The sequence below is a fragment of the Molossus molossus genome, unplaced genomic scaffold (assembly GCF_014108415.1).
Source record: "Molossus molossus isolate mMolMol1 unplaced genomic scaffold, mMolMol1.p scaffold_m16_p_13, whole genome shotgun sequence".
Taxonomy (NCBI): Eukaryota; Metazoa; Chordata; class Mammalia; order Chiroptera; family Molossidae; genus Molossus; species Molossus molossus.
Window position 1 is genome coordinate 17,614,621 of NW_023425348.1, and position 15,040 is coordinate 17,629,660.

Consider the following 15,040-nt stretch of genomic DNA (forward strand, 5'->3'; position numbering starts at 1 on the left):
GGTTTCTGTCCCTGGAGACTGCTGAGCTCTGACTGACATGATCACAAGTTGGCAAGAGAAGCACTGGGGTTTGGATGCTGGCAGGCTGGCTCCAGAGCTTGTCCTCTTTGTCACTCCACTGTGCCCACGGGCAGCCACAGAGCCACCTCTGTGGACCCTCAAGGTGGAAAGAAGACCCACCGAGAGCCACTGCTTCTCTGCCTCTTAAAGTGCATTCAGAGCTAGATTCCGTGTCTCTAAGTTATGTTCTCACCATTCCAGATGTGCCTATGTCTTCCGAGTGAAGTACCGATGCTGTGACCCTGGTCCCATCTCCTCATGGCCACAAACCTACTCAGGCCACAAGCTTTGTTTCTAGGGTGGTCCCTGGAAGCCACAGCCACCCACCTTCCCCCAGGTCTTGACTCGTTCCTTCCACTTCCCCACAGGTTCCTTCAGCTCCTCAGCTCCTCCCCTCCTATTCTTAACAGGCTGTGGTGTGGTGCCACCCAAGGTCAGTCATGGTCATGCCTCCTCTCTGCCATTCATCCTGGGGGAAGGCTTATCTCTCAGGTGCAGAAATACGATGTTTCCGGAAGCAGTGCAAGACGGGCCATGATTGGAGGCCACGATTACACTCGTCTGTGAGAGGTTGGGCCGTGTTCTGCTAATGATAGCTGCCTTCAAGCAAATGCCTCCGCTTTTGTGGGCTTCTCTGACTCCTTTAAAGATTGTTCTGTCCAACTGACCAGATCTGCTAAACAGGCAAGCCAATTTGGTCAGGAATGCCAGCCTGATCATTTTTTAGTCTGGTATGTGTCCTTGCCCATCCTAAGCTTCTTCCATCTGACTCTGAATTTTTTCCTATTTTTCCTGGCTCGTTACACAGCTCTCTGGTCCATCTCTTGGGCATCAGACCTCCTAGAGTCTTGTATTCAGTGTCCTGGGAAGCCAGCAAAGAAGCCCAGGGTGGAAAATGGGGCTTAAACACACACACACACACACACACACACACACACACACACACACCCTACTTAGTTCAAAAGAACAAAGGCATAAAATTTGTGATTTGGTGAACTTGTTCAGCAATGTGGAAGAGATTAGTTTCTAATTACCAAAACTTGAAAAGAAAAATAAACACTAATAGACCAAAGAAATCAATTCATTAATCTTATAATGTCACTTTTCATAGGCCATGTAGTATAGTTGATTAAATTCTTTTTCATTTTCTTTTATTATTGAATAGGTGAGATGTGTATGTGGTCCACAGATCAGCTAGTATAAAAACTTATGCAGAGATAAATTCCTACACAGCCTTGTTCTCCATCTGCCCTCCCCATAGATAATCACTAATTAGAATGTTTTTGAATGACTAAAATCTATCTTTCAAATGAATATTTGTCCTCCTCTAGGTTTACTTTAACTTAATTTTATCCCAAAGATTTAAAAATCTATTTTCTCACATTATCTTTGGAGATGACCATTGCCTTAAAGATAATAACATGTGCATGTTACATAACAAGACTGTGCTACCATCTTTGAAGTCCTTGTCTCTGGTGTTTTTACAAGCCAGTGTCTCCACTGACTTCAGATGTCCTGATAAAAGGTTTTGTTTTTTTTTAATCCTCACCCGAGGACATATTTTCCATTTTTTGTTCAGATAGAGTGGGAGGAAGAGAGAGGAAGAGAGAGAGAGAAACATCAATGCGAAAAGGACACAGAGTGGTTACCACCCACATGACCCAACCAGGGTCGGGGACAAACTGCAACCGAGGTACATGCCCTTAGCAGGAACCCAACCCAGGTCTCTCTGGACCGCAGGCAGATGCTCTAACTGCTGAGCCAAACCAGCGAGGGCAATAACAGGTTTTTTGTTTCAAAACTCTAGTTCAGCTTGAATCTTAAGGTACATGTAGTCAATGATCAGTACCATGGAAAAACTTATCCACAGTGGCACTCAACTGTTGAAAGCTCCAAGAAGAGTCATGCCCTTCATCTGCTGAGGGTCTCAAACTGGCAGTAGGAGTGTGTTCTGTTAGAGGAAAGCAGCGAGATATCAGGAGCAATGGCTCCTTGAGAAATGCCTTCAATTCGGATCCACAAATATGGCCTGAGCACCACCAGGTACCAGGGGTGGTATCAGCTTCTGTGAAAGGGTAAAAATGGTTTTAGGTTGGATTTTTGGCCAGGTGTGGGTGTAAAAAGAGATAGGAAGAGAGAGAGAGAGAGAGAGAGAGAGAGAGAGAGAGAGAGAGAGAGAGAACGAACAAGAACAACAGAAAGAACAGTGTTCAAGTCTGGCTGCACATTGGAATCACCTAGAGGAGCTTTTGAAAACTATGGTCTCAAAGCCTCACATCCTAGATTTCTGACCTAGTTGACTTGGAACGGAGCTCAGGCATGGCTATGTTTTTAAAGCTTTTCTAGGTGATTTTACTGTGCAGACATGTGATGGATCACTACTCTAAGGTCATTAAGGTCCAAGATGTTCACCTAGAATTGCACTGAGATACAGAAGCATAATTATAACTTGTATTGTGCAAGTTTAATAGCACAGACACCAATTTACTTTGCTATCAGAGAAAAAAGTAAATGAGAAAAATGGTTTTCCCTCATGTAGAAGGATAAAGCCATCTGCTATCTATCTGGATTTGACTACATACCCTGGAGCCATGGTTAAAACTAAAATAAACAGTGCAGAACCCCCCTCCAACAGTTTGGCATAATGAAGATAGTCCTGACCTTTATGGCTTGGTGTCTTGCCATTCTTTGCTGGATTTCTCTCCCTGCTCTTCTCTGTAAGATGATCATTAGCTTCTTCTCTCTCTACCTGGAGATAAACACCACAGGGAACACATTATTTCCCAAATTGGTCCCAAAGTCACATTACTCTACTCTTGGAGAGTCACCATCCATGGCTGTGAGGAGATCAAGTGTGTAACTTTGTTTAGTCCAGTGTTTTCCAAGCTTCTTTGATCTCAGAATACTTGTATTCAAGGTGGTGAAGTGAGATGTTCCACAGACCTGACCTTGTATCTTGAATGAAGCACTTACCAGTCTCTACATGGCCCTAAGAGCTTCTCACTAACGGTGTTTATGCTGAACCAGAGCTGACCTGTGTGGCAGTGTAATACCATGTGAGTTAAGGGTATGCCTTCTAAGGCGAGTTAATCGAGGGCGTTGTGGCTTCCACTTTGTTTTTTTTGGGTTGCTCACTCTGGAGCAAGCCAGTTGCCATGTTGTGAGGACACTCAAGCAGCTCTGTGAAGAGGTCCACATGGGAGGAAACGAAGGCCTCCCATCAACAGCAGCACCTGTTTGTGGGGGAGCCACCTTGGAAACAGATTCTTTAGTCACATTCAAGCACCCAGCTGACTGTAGCCACGACCGTCTTGACTGCAACCTCATGAAAGTCCCTGAGCCTGAAACGCCAGCTGGTCTGCTCCAGAATCTCAGACTCACAAAACTGTGAGAGGGACTGATCACTCATATGACCATGGTTCAGAGCCATAGGACTACCTGGTTCCTAGCCTTGGAGGACCCATCTTTTCAGGTAAGGGTAGGTGGAGATCACAGATGATAGTGATGACCTAGAGCTTTAGGAATCTTACTACTCAAATAATATAGTTCCTATTTTCTAAAAGGTTCTCATCTTTCTCTGTTTGTGTCTGTTCTCACAGGTACCACTGTAGGCCAGGCCATAATCATCTCTTGCCTGAAGTATCAAATAGCTTCTCTCGGCTTTCAAGATTGCCCCCATTTCTATAATCATGTCCCAATTATGCAGGTAGAACAATCTTTTTAAAGTTTAAATTTTATTCTGTCACTTCTTGGCTCCAAACTCTTTAACATACTTTATAAAACCTTGAAGATTTGGTTCCTATCTATCTTTCATGTTCCACCTCCCCACATATATCTGCAGTTCCCAGATGTGCTCACTTCTTTCTAGTCTCCTGAGCTTTGCACATAATTTTCTCTCTGCTTCAGGTCATGTAATGTACAGTGTCCCCTCAAACACCACCATCATCAAAAACCCACAGCTCCCTCATTCCAGATTTGCTGTGGTTGCATAAAATCTCACCATTCACTGGTAGAGACACCCAAGGGTTTAATACAGTTGGATATCGTTTATCGCAGTTAATCAGTTCCAGGCTCTACCACAATAAATGAATTTCTGCGAAGTAGGATTCTTTATTTATATACCGTCGTCCCTTGGCAGTTCATGCCTCAACTCGTGCAGCTTCATTCTATCGTGGTGTTTTCAAATACTATACTATGCTATATTTGAAAAAACTGCGATAGAGTGAAGCCACAAAAGTCGAAGCACGAAGTGGTGAGGGACCACTGTAGGTGTTTTCTTCTGTTACATGGCAAGTAACTAGCATGGGGCAAGTGGGTAGGAATTGAAGAGTTACATACAAGTATGATTCTAGGCATTCAAAACCTCATTGTCCACATGATTCCCCAAACTGTTACCAGTGGAAATGGAGTCCTTCCATGAAGTTGTGAGAAAAGCATTTCCAGGAACCCATACATGGGAAGTTGAGTTGTTGTGGTAGATTTATTAAGATAAAAATGGAAGGCTGGCTGGTTTGGCTCAGTGGTTGGAACGTTGGCCTGCAGACCAGAGAGTCCCAGGTTTGGTTCCCGCTAAGGGCACGTACCACAAAAAAATAATAATAATAATAAAAAATAAAGAAAGAAATGGAAGGCTGCACTCAGGTTCCCAGGGTCTCATCTCCATCTGTCCTGCAATGGAAAAAGTCCAGTCTTGTTTTCATCAGGCCCAAAAATAGGCCAGTGTCCAGAAACTCTTTCCCATTGGTTAAGTCCAGTTTGGTTCCTGTCCCCATCTGGCTAGCTAGTGTCTGTTGCCTGATGCTACTTGGCTGGCGCTGTACCCAGACCTGTATTTGGAGCTTGTGTGGTCTGCTGTGGGCCCCAGGCAGCTGCTGGGCTGCATGGCTGCTATGGAGAGAGAATGCACAAATAAATGGAGTGAACGTTTGTTACTGAGAGAGAAAGAGAGAGAGAGAGAGAGAGAGAGAGAGAGCACACTTTGTTAAGCTTGGATTATATTATCTTGAGGTTGAGAAGGACCAGGCACCTTTTCAAACTAATCAATCAACTTCCCAGTCTTTTTTGGAACTTTCAGAGTTCTGTGTCCCTTATCCAATCTCATCCTTTCCCCAGGCTAAGCTCTGCCCCTTATGGTCACCGTCTTAGTTCCTGCTGCACATGCTTCAAAGTAGAAGCACCTACCTCTGCACTATCTTGGCTTCTGCAACTTCCGAGTGAAGCAGGCTTATTATCTTATTCAACTCCCTATTTATTATGCTTAATAATGTCTGATTCCCTTGGTGCCCTTTCTTTATTAATATTGAGTTACATACACCAACAAAACCATCCCAATTAACTGGGAACTAGGGGAGATTGAGGTTGTGGGGTGAGAGTCACTAGCGGTGGATGAAAAGATCAGGTTAGAATTCTGAGATCTGGGGCCAACACATGGAACTCCTCTTGGCCCAGATCCTTCTTCTGAACTCCAGATAGAGAAAGCCAATTGCCAACTGGATATTTCCACTTGCATGTCCAACAGGCATCTCCAACTCTAAATGTTCACAACTGAACTCATCGTGGGCTCTTCTGAACCTCTCCTTCTCTGGCATTTCCTATCTCTGTGAGTTAATGGAGCCATCAACCACCCAGTCCCTGAGCCAGAACACCTGTGCCCACCTCTAAACCTCCAATACTGTCATTCATGGTGCCTTGTAGATTCTGTGAAAGGGTTAGTAATGTTTTAATGGGTAAAGGTAAAAGTTTGTAAAAGGTGAAAACTATGGAAATTGTGATGCTTGCATGACCTTTGCTCAGACTTTTGTTGAGTATGGATAAGGGCTATCTGGATTATCTACAAAACAATGGATAACCCAGCAGGTACTAGATGAAATATTAGACCAGCCCAACTGCAAGGTGGACAATGGGCCATGAAGAGTACGTCAGCAGGAACTGCTGGAAGCTAAAATTAGGGTACATAACCAACACCCCAACCCTAATTCGAGGCTGACCCCTTCTCAGCTCAGCCCACCCGCACCCAGGCGTATGCAATAAAGCCATTTTGCTCTACATTGGCCTTGTGTTGTGGATGTGATCTCCCACCGGCTCAGACCTTCAATTCTGCATGTTAAATATCCCTTGTTGGTTGTTGATCTTCCCTTTTTCATCCTCGCTGCTTCTGCCTTGCTTCTGATGATCCTCGTATCTTTCCTGGACTATCACTGCCGGAGTTTCTCTGCTTCCAATTGTGTATTCCTCCTTATACTCCTACCATGATCTTTGGAAAATGCATCTCTCTTCTGATTAAAATCCCTCAATGACTTCTTTAGTTTCTAGGATCGAGTTAGAGCCTTGCCATTGAACACAGGGACCCTGATGAAGGGTCCTGCCTTCCTCTGAAGCCTCACCGTTGAGTTGTGTGCACAGCACTCATATCCTGCAATCTGGCCATGATGAGCTCCACGCTGTTCTACTGTTCCTAGATCAGACTTTGCTCATCACCCTTCTCATACCTCTGCCTGGAAAGTCCTTTCTTATTAGGTGTTCCACCCACTCTCAAAGGCAACTTAAAGTTTTGAAACAAAATCTTGAAATATATTTTAAGACACAGTGCAATCATCTGAGGCTTGCCGAAGCTTTTCCCAACCACCACCTCTGCCCTCTACCCTTTGGATGAGGCTTTATGTGGTGGGTGTTCCCCATTTCAGCAGCAACTGGTTGAATGGGGGAGGGTGTGTGAGGGATGGAGTTCAAGTCTGCTAATGAAGGAGTTGCTCAGAGGGAAGCCATCCACAGGAGGGAGGCGATCCAGATTAACTCTACTGTGGATTTGGCACCAACACTTTGGCCCTCGGCCTACATGGAACGGAAGTAGACCTGAAGTTGACAAGGCCACTGGCTGGAAAAATCAGCCTGTGGGGCAGCAAAGGATGGAAGACATCCTTGCTGGCTCCTCAAACCCTCCATGCTTCTTGCTTTGGTGTTTGTGGAAATCTGAATGCCAATGTGTGTGCATGTGTGGAGAGGGGAGGAAGGGGGAAAGACAGCAGGGGGAAAGGGGCAGGAGGCCGACTTCTGAGCTATACAGCCAAAGGCTTGGAGGGGGTAACTTTCGGAGTGGGAGGGAAGAGCCAAAACTCTGGGTGGCTAAGGTGGGGGGAGAGTGTTACCCCACTTAAAAACTCCTCACCAGGTGACCTGACCTTTGCACCACCAATCCAGAATCCCCCTTCCAGGTGCCTTGGAAAAGCAAAGGCTCGTGTGTGTATGTGTGCGTGCGTGGGGGTGGGAGTGGGGGTGGGAAGAGGGGACGGGGGCCGGGGGCATCCCTGCTCCTGCCTCCCCTTCTCATACCCAAAACACTGTGACCATAGAGGCTTATTTCTCCACATCAGACACCCAGTCTTGCAAACGGGAGAAAATTGGGCATAAAAAAGGAAACCTGCAGTGTGCGAAGCCGCCGGGGCTTGGCGGGGCTCCAGCGCGGGCTGTTGGCTGCGCTGCCCTCCGCTTCACTCCGCTGAGACTCGCTCATGCAGCAAGAGTCGTGCCTTCCCAAACACCACGTCTTTATTTAACCAATTCAGAATGTTAACGTCTCTCAAAGCGTTTCATGTAATTGGAAACATGCATTCTGGCAAAGAGGGATGGAGAAATTCTTGGTACAACTCCAGAAAAAGGCCAATCTATCAACCAAGGGGCCTGACAGAGGCTGGCCCACTGGAGCCTGGTGCGTTTGGACAGGAGGTGACACGCAGCGCGCTCTGTGTGGGCGGGCAGCCGTGAGCAGGCTGCGGCGGCACAGAAAGCAGAAGAGAGCGCTCTGTACGGAGAAGGGGGAGGACTGAACATAGGATCGTTTTCCATAATGCGAGAGCAAACTTTTTTCAATGAGAAGTGTAGCTCAGACTGGTGACATGTCAACAACTAACAGAGTTTAATATTATGCGCAGGTACCTAGATGATAAATATCTTGTCCATACGGTGTGGTGTAGGGGAAAGGTGGGTTCCCTCTGCTACTTATTAACAAGTTTCTTAGCTTCTCTCAGCCTGTTTCCTTAGAGACAAGTTGAGGACACTGATGCCTACCCATCGAGCTGTCATTTGGTTAAAAAGTAGTTATGAAATATGCTCAGTACAGTTATTGGCACTCCATATTAACAAAACCTTGCAGGTAACCTGATGACTTGACTTCCTCCCACCAGTCAACTACTATTTCATAAATCTCATCAGCCAACTAAGGAAGGGAGAGGAGATACCACCAGACAAAGCACTGGAGATCCCCAGCCACTTTGGTGCCTGGTTGGGCTCTCAGCTGGTCACATATAGTCCTCTTGGCTCCCTCCTGTGAGGCTCCCAAGATGCCTCTGCTTGGCTTTGCTCTTCACCACCCCTGACCTCACTCTCAAAGCTCTGGTCAGCCTCCCCCAGATACTGATCCCCACATCCCTGCTTTCTGCGCCTCTCACCTGACCCAATCCAGACTGCTCTGAGCTCCTAAAGATGGGAATATCTTTATTCACCCCTTCTCTGACTATTCTCTTTCCCTTGCAGGAAGCTCCTAGGAAGTATAACGATGACCAAATTCTATAGAAACAAAGTTCTGTGGCAGCAGCCTGCATTTCTCAGCACGACTTCATCCTGAATTTCAGAGAGTTTCTCGGTGGGAAAAGGGACTCTTTGGGACACCCAGGCCTGAATTCTAATTCTGGCTCAATTATCTACCAGCTGTGTGACTTTGGGCAAGTCACTTAATGTCTCTGAACTTTGGTCTGTTCAATTGTAAAGTAAGAATGATAACAACAACCTCATAGTAATATTAAGATGTAATTAGGATCTAGTACTAGGGAAATGTCTGATGGATGTAACTATTGCAAAAGGATATGCCTATAGGTGTATACATACACCTATAAGTACATGCACATATATATACCTATATATAACCTCCACTCTTCCTGTAACACCATTTCTATCCTAGGGTTCAGAGAAGAGGAGCACATACTCTAGAACCAGGTTGCTCAGTTGCGACCTGGCTTCTGAATTGCATCGCCTCTAACTAGCTGTGTGACCCTGGAGACGTCTCTGCACATACATAGTGGGCTGTGCCGGCACTTGCTACAGAGTGAGAGCAACGAGATGCTGTGCGGGGGGGACATGGGGGCCAGAAGCAAGGATTTGCAAGGGGTTTCACACCTGTCAAGACTGAGCTATGGCAAAGAATGGGGCGGGGCCACTGTGTTCTACCTTGTTTCCTCTCCAGCTTCCGCCCCAGACCCTGCGCTGGACTGCAGGAGAAGGGCCTCTCCCGCCTGCCACAGCCCTTCCCTCTCTGAGCTGGAGGCTGCTGCCAAACTGAGGCTGGTTATTTACTCAGAGCACTCGAGTTCCTGCCCATGTGGCAGCCACTTTCCAGAGAACTCTAGGGTCGCCCACAGACCTGGTGTCCCACTTGTGCTATGAAGGGGCTTTCCCACTGGATCAGGCCCTTGGGCCTGGTGTCTGAGTTGGACATTGGGACTCCAGTTCTGACGCGTGGACGGAATGCTTGAAAACCGAGAATAAGAGAGTGGAGATGCAAGGAATGGGGTCCAGAAGAACATGAGCGAAGCAAAAGGGAAAGGAGCGCCTACATTTAAGGGTCCCACAGGCCTGGCTCTGCGTCAACATTTACATGTAGCTTGTAGCTTGGCACCAGCCCTCTGCAGGCACAGTCAGCAGTCCTGTTTCAGAGATGAAGTAAGTTAAGGCTGAGTGCTTGCATGACTTGCCCAAGGTCCCCTGTCCTAGAGCCAGGATTTGAATCTAGGTCTTTCTGACTTCACAGCTTGAGCACTAAACCACTAAGCCATATGGGACATCCAAGAGATGGTCACAAATAGCTTTGTGAGATGTAGGCATCGTTATTCTTGTTTTACTCCTGTGAGATCTAAAACCCAGGCTTTCCCAAAGATTCCCAGCAGGGATTTGAACTCTAGTACCTCTCACATCAAAGCGTGTGAAAGAGCAATGCCCTCCTGGGACGGGGAGTGCTGGCTTGTGTTCCCTCCGCACAGGGCACACACACGGGCACTCTGTGGTCCCTGCATTACTGAAGACTCATAACTGTTTTCAGTAGCACTGACCGCTCTGTCTATTTGGTAAAAGAAATTTACCATCAAGAGGAAGTATAAAATTTATGAAGGATTTGTTTAATCTGGTACTACATCATGAGAGCCATTTCAACTCACTTAAAGTATGAAAAGCATTTTGCATTTAAGTAAATAAAAGTCTGCAAGTCCACTGGTAATTATCCAACTCTAAACTTATGATTCCTAGGATGAAATGTGATATATTACAACAAACTTGCAAGATTATGATACATTAAAACAGAAATTTGAAATATTTATTTATTTTTAAAATATGTTTTTATTGATTTTTTAGAGAGAAAGGAAGGGAGACAGATGGAAACATCAATGTGAGGGAGAAACATCAATTGCCTGCCTCGCACACGCCCCCTACTGGGGATGGAGCCTGCATCCCAGGCATGTGCCTGACTTCTAGTTAATGGGAGGACGCTCAATCGACTGAGCCACACTGGCCCGAGAGCGAATATTTATTAAAGCTACTAGCATTGATAAAATAGATAGCTTGGGGCCTAATTCTTGAGAATGAAAATTAAAAGTTTGAGCAAACACCAGTGTTATTTTCTGCTCTTTTGCGGCAGTCATTAACATCTGTCACATAAGGCCAGAAAATCTGCTTTCGAATATAGTTTGAAACCAGGGGAAAGTGGGCAGAGGAACCAGGCCCAAAGAGGTTTGAATACCTTTAGAATGTCAGGAAGTCTTCTTTTTCATGTGTGGACCAGGAGTTGAGAGTCCACATGGAGCGATTTCTCAAGCAAACCTCACAACATGTCACCATGAGGGCCTGGAAAGATGGGTTTTCACCATTGCCCCTTTTGAGGGAGGTTGTCAGTGGAATCATTTACAAGCCTCCATGGATGCCATCACTGTACCCCTACACCATTTAAGATGTAAAAATGTGGATTTTTTTCTTAAATAAATATTATCTTTTAATATGTATCTTTTAAATAAACTGCGGCTCACCTAGACTGATCCTGGGAATGCGATGATAGGACTACTCTGGGCAGTGCCCCCAGTTTTTCATGCCACCCAGACATTTGAATCTTCCCTGCTGAGGCCCCAGAGTTCAGGGAACAGGGACCAGCCACTGCCACCCCCCCCCACCCCACTGCCCAACTGTGCTTTGTCCGAATCCCTGACCTGCAGAAGCATGGCAAATAGTTACGCTTTATGCTACAAAGTTTGTGTCGTTTGCTATGCAGCAATAGATAACAAGAACATGGCAGACTCTTCTAACTTTTAGATGTAACGTATAATTCAAGATTTAAAAATAGCAGCAACCATGCGACTACGCTAGCCAATACTGTGGGCCAAATGCAATTGTTCAATCTGTCTCATGGGACACAGTGTGAGGCCTCAATTTGGAGGAACTGTTAATGGTCGATGACAAAGGGGACTGAAGGAGAACCAGCAGGGAGGGCAGAGCTATCTTCCCAGAGAGGTGGAAGCTGCAGTGCTCAGGGGGGCACACAAAGTTACAGAAGTTTTTCAAAAAGTGATTATTAAATAAATGAGGGCTCTCATTGAAAGGCCCGAGAACCCCGCCTAATCTGAAATATATAGGTTTCTCATGCACCATAACACTAGGCCATTCAGATTTCACTCAAGCAAATCACTAATATCTATTTCTTAAAATTTAATTTAATTTAATTTTTCCCATCCCCATTTATCTCTCTTCTGCCTCCACCTCCCCCCCCCCCAACTCTCCCCTCTGAATAACATCTATTTTTAATCCACAAATTTCAAATATTTGCTCTCTACAGGGAACCTCAGTTTGGAGGGTCTCATTTGTTTCTCCCTTGCCTGGGAGCAGCCAAATGCTGAGTTTTCCTAGGTTTAGTTGTAGGAAAACATGGTGAAGGGGACACAGAGGAATGTTATAAATATACTGAGCCATTGCAAATAGAATCCATGTAAATAAGGCTGTGTGGGGATATGCAGGAAATTCCTGCCTGGGCAAGACTGGTTCTTGTTCCCAGTCACCCCCAGGACTGTGAAATTCATTTACACAAGGGGACGCTACAGGAGGACCCAGGTCACTGCAAAGGGCCAGTCCCGGCTCTCCCCGCTCTCACCTCTGTTCTTACTTCTCCAAGCTGGTTCCTTGAGAAGCTCCACCCATCTGCTTCTGGAATCCTCACCTTTTCTCACAGGGAGGACCTCACAAGCTCCTTCCATGTGTCTCCTGGAGCTGTCATTTAGGTGGAAGAGCATCCTGGGCCTCTGCTAAAGTACGGAATACGGTTGGGACTGTTGGGTGGCAGAGAGGGGAGAATGGTATCCTGGATGTGCCCTTCCTGTCCGCTTCTCTTTGTAAGGTGCAGACTAATTTATTCTTATTTTTTGGGACTAATAGTTAATGAGAACACCTATCTCAAGAATGGACACTTTATAGGGAAGCTGGCTAGTACCAGCTTAAGCCAAACTGAGAAAGAAAATATTTCCTTAATTAGCACCTTCCATTTCCTCAGAGCTGTGAGCACCTGTGTGGGTGCGGAAGCGATTCCGCCTGTGTTTCCATAACGACGAAGAAGCCACACTGTCCTTTTGGGTTGCTCTCTGTGACATCAGGAAGGGCATCCCACACACAATTCTGAGTCTCGTTTCCCACTCTTCAAAACTCACTTCTCACTGCTGTTTGCTTCTATCACTCCTTTGTTCCAGCTGCTCCTGCTGCCTCCAGTGCCCTTGTCCTTGTAACGTTGTTATGCCGACTCCTGTCTGTTGTCTCAAACGTGACAAAACCTTTCTATTTCCTATACAGAATCTGCTAGTAACTTAGGAAAAGAAACTTGTAATCTCTGCGGAAGTACCTCATCGTGGAAGACTTCGCTGCTCCCTACCTCCACGTGTCTCCCGTCTGCTCTCATGGACCCCCTGACGGCCTCTATGGTGCACCGAGCAAAGACAAGTTCAAGGGCTTGATGATGCACTAGTCCTACCTTCACAGAGGCCTAGAGCAAAAGATATCAGAGCCCCGGGGATTATACTGGGGAGACTGCAGTTTGATGCCAGATGGCCTGGAAGGACCATGGGAAGGACTGGAGTGATGGAGAAGCCCAGGAGAATGGATGGGGTGAAAGCAGGGGAGGAGCCACAGACTGTGGTGGGCCAGAAGGACCCGTTCTGGCAACAGGGCACAGAAACACTGAAGAAAAGGAGGTAAAGGAAGAATGCCAGGAGGATGCTTTGATCCTACAGGCCTGTGACTTGCAAAGTTTTTTGAACCTTAACTCATAATAAGAAAAGCATTTGACTTTACAATCCAGCAAACACACATCCACACCCTATCTGGAAACAAATTTCACAAAACATGAATGCAAGGCATTGATATTTTCTATCCTACTTCACTCCCTGCCATTCTTTTTCGTTACAAAAATGATGGTTGCACTGTCTAAACTAATTTTATGACCATTGACAAGCCATAGTTTGTGTGTGTGCATGTTTTTTCTTCCAACATTTTAGTTTGAAAAAGTTAAATCCATAGAAAAATAAAAGTCTAGAACAATAAACATTCCTGTATTCTTCATCTAGTTAACATTTTTCCTGTGTGTAAATAAGACACACATATATGTCTATGTGTATATGCATATTTGTATATACACAATTGATTCTCGTTATTCACAGTAGTTATATTCTATAAAATAGCAACAAACACTGCATCAGCAAATACTGAGCCATTGCTCTTAGGAGAAACACAGCGTTAGGTTCCTGTGAGCCTCCGGTCACATTTGCATTAACCTTGTTTCATGTGTGTTTCTTGTAAAAGACATCTGATGGAATGTATGTTGTTGGTTCCTTGACCCTGACCTCAGGTAGCAGCACTATTACTCGTGAACAAACACGGACTTTCTCCGCGACACGCGTCACAGAGTCTTGTGATCAGGGGTCTTTATAAACAGCAAAATCCCCAACAAAATCACAAAAATGTGAAAAACACGACACTCACTGGACTGTGAAAGGGACGCTTGTTTATGGCATAAAACAGGTGAAACAAGAAGGCAGGCATTGCCACATGACGGTGGCCGGAGACGTGGGCACGGAGGGCTCAGGGTTTCAGCACCCTGGGCCTGCCTGGAAGCGAGCTGGAGAATGTACCGTAAGTGTTGATTTTGCCATTACAAATAAATTTTAGCAAGTAGGCCAACCTGCAAATATGGCATCTGTCAATTATGTATTTTTTAATTAAAAAACTTTGTTTCAGATAAAATTAATATTTCCATAATTTAGGATAAAGCAGACACACTTCCTTGAGCCCATTATTTTAGGTAATTATGATTTCCATGAAGAGTTGCTAAGTGTCATTTGAATATTTGCCTACATGCTTGTTGGAAGCCTCTGTGGCTTTTCCTTGGTAGGAGTTCCAGGTTTCTGAATTCTCCCCTTTCCTTCAGGTATTACATTTTGCATTCTTCCTGAAAGGCAGGGTCATTATAGTAAGCAGTTAGACATTCTTTTAATGCAGAATTTTCTTTCCGCTGTTTTACTACCATAAGGATTCCAGACTCCTTGCAACATTTGGTAAAATCTTGAAGTTGTTTAGAACATTTCTCCCAGGCTTGTTCTCTCATTATTTTAGGGATCAAAACATCTTTTCCTACATGTCTTAGATGCTGCTCAGCCAGTTGAGCATCGTCTCAGGAAGACACTATGTATTTTTGAAACAGCAAATACCGTACCTCTTTGTCCCCTGGGGAATTCTTTAGAGTAAAGACCTTCTCCAACGTAGCTGCACGACCATGATGCTGCTCAGAAAAACTAACCTTCGTCCAACAACACCATCCGATATGCAGTTTATATTCAAACTTTTCCAACTTTCCTCAAGAATTTTAAAACCTATTTTTGGGAACCAGAGTCTACTCAAGATTCATCCACATACT

At 45.3% G+C, this 15,040-nt stretch overlaps 1 pseudogene; it reads right to left on the bottom strand.

Moving 5' to 3' along the window:
• Nucleotides 1-14,477: 14,477 nt before the first annotated feature.
• On the bottom strand, nt 14,478-14,776 carry LOC118629041 (annotated as a pseudogene).
• Between the last annotated feature and the right edge of the window lie 264 nt (nt 14,777-15,040).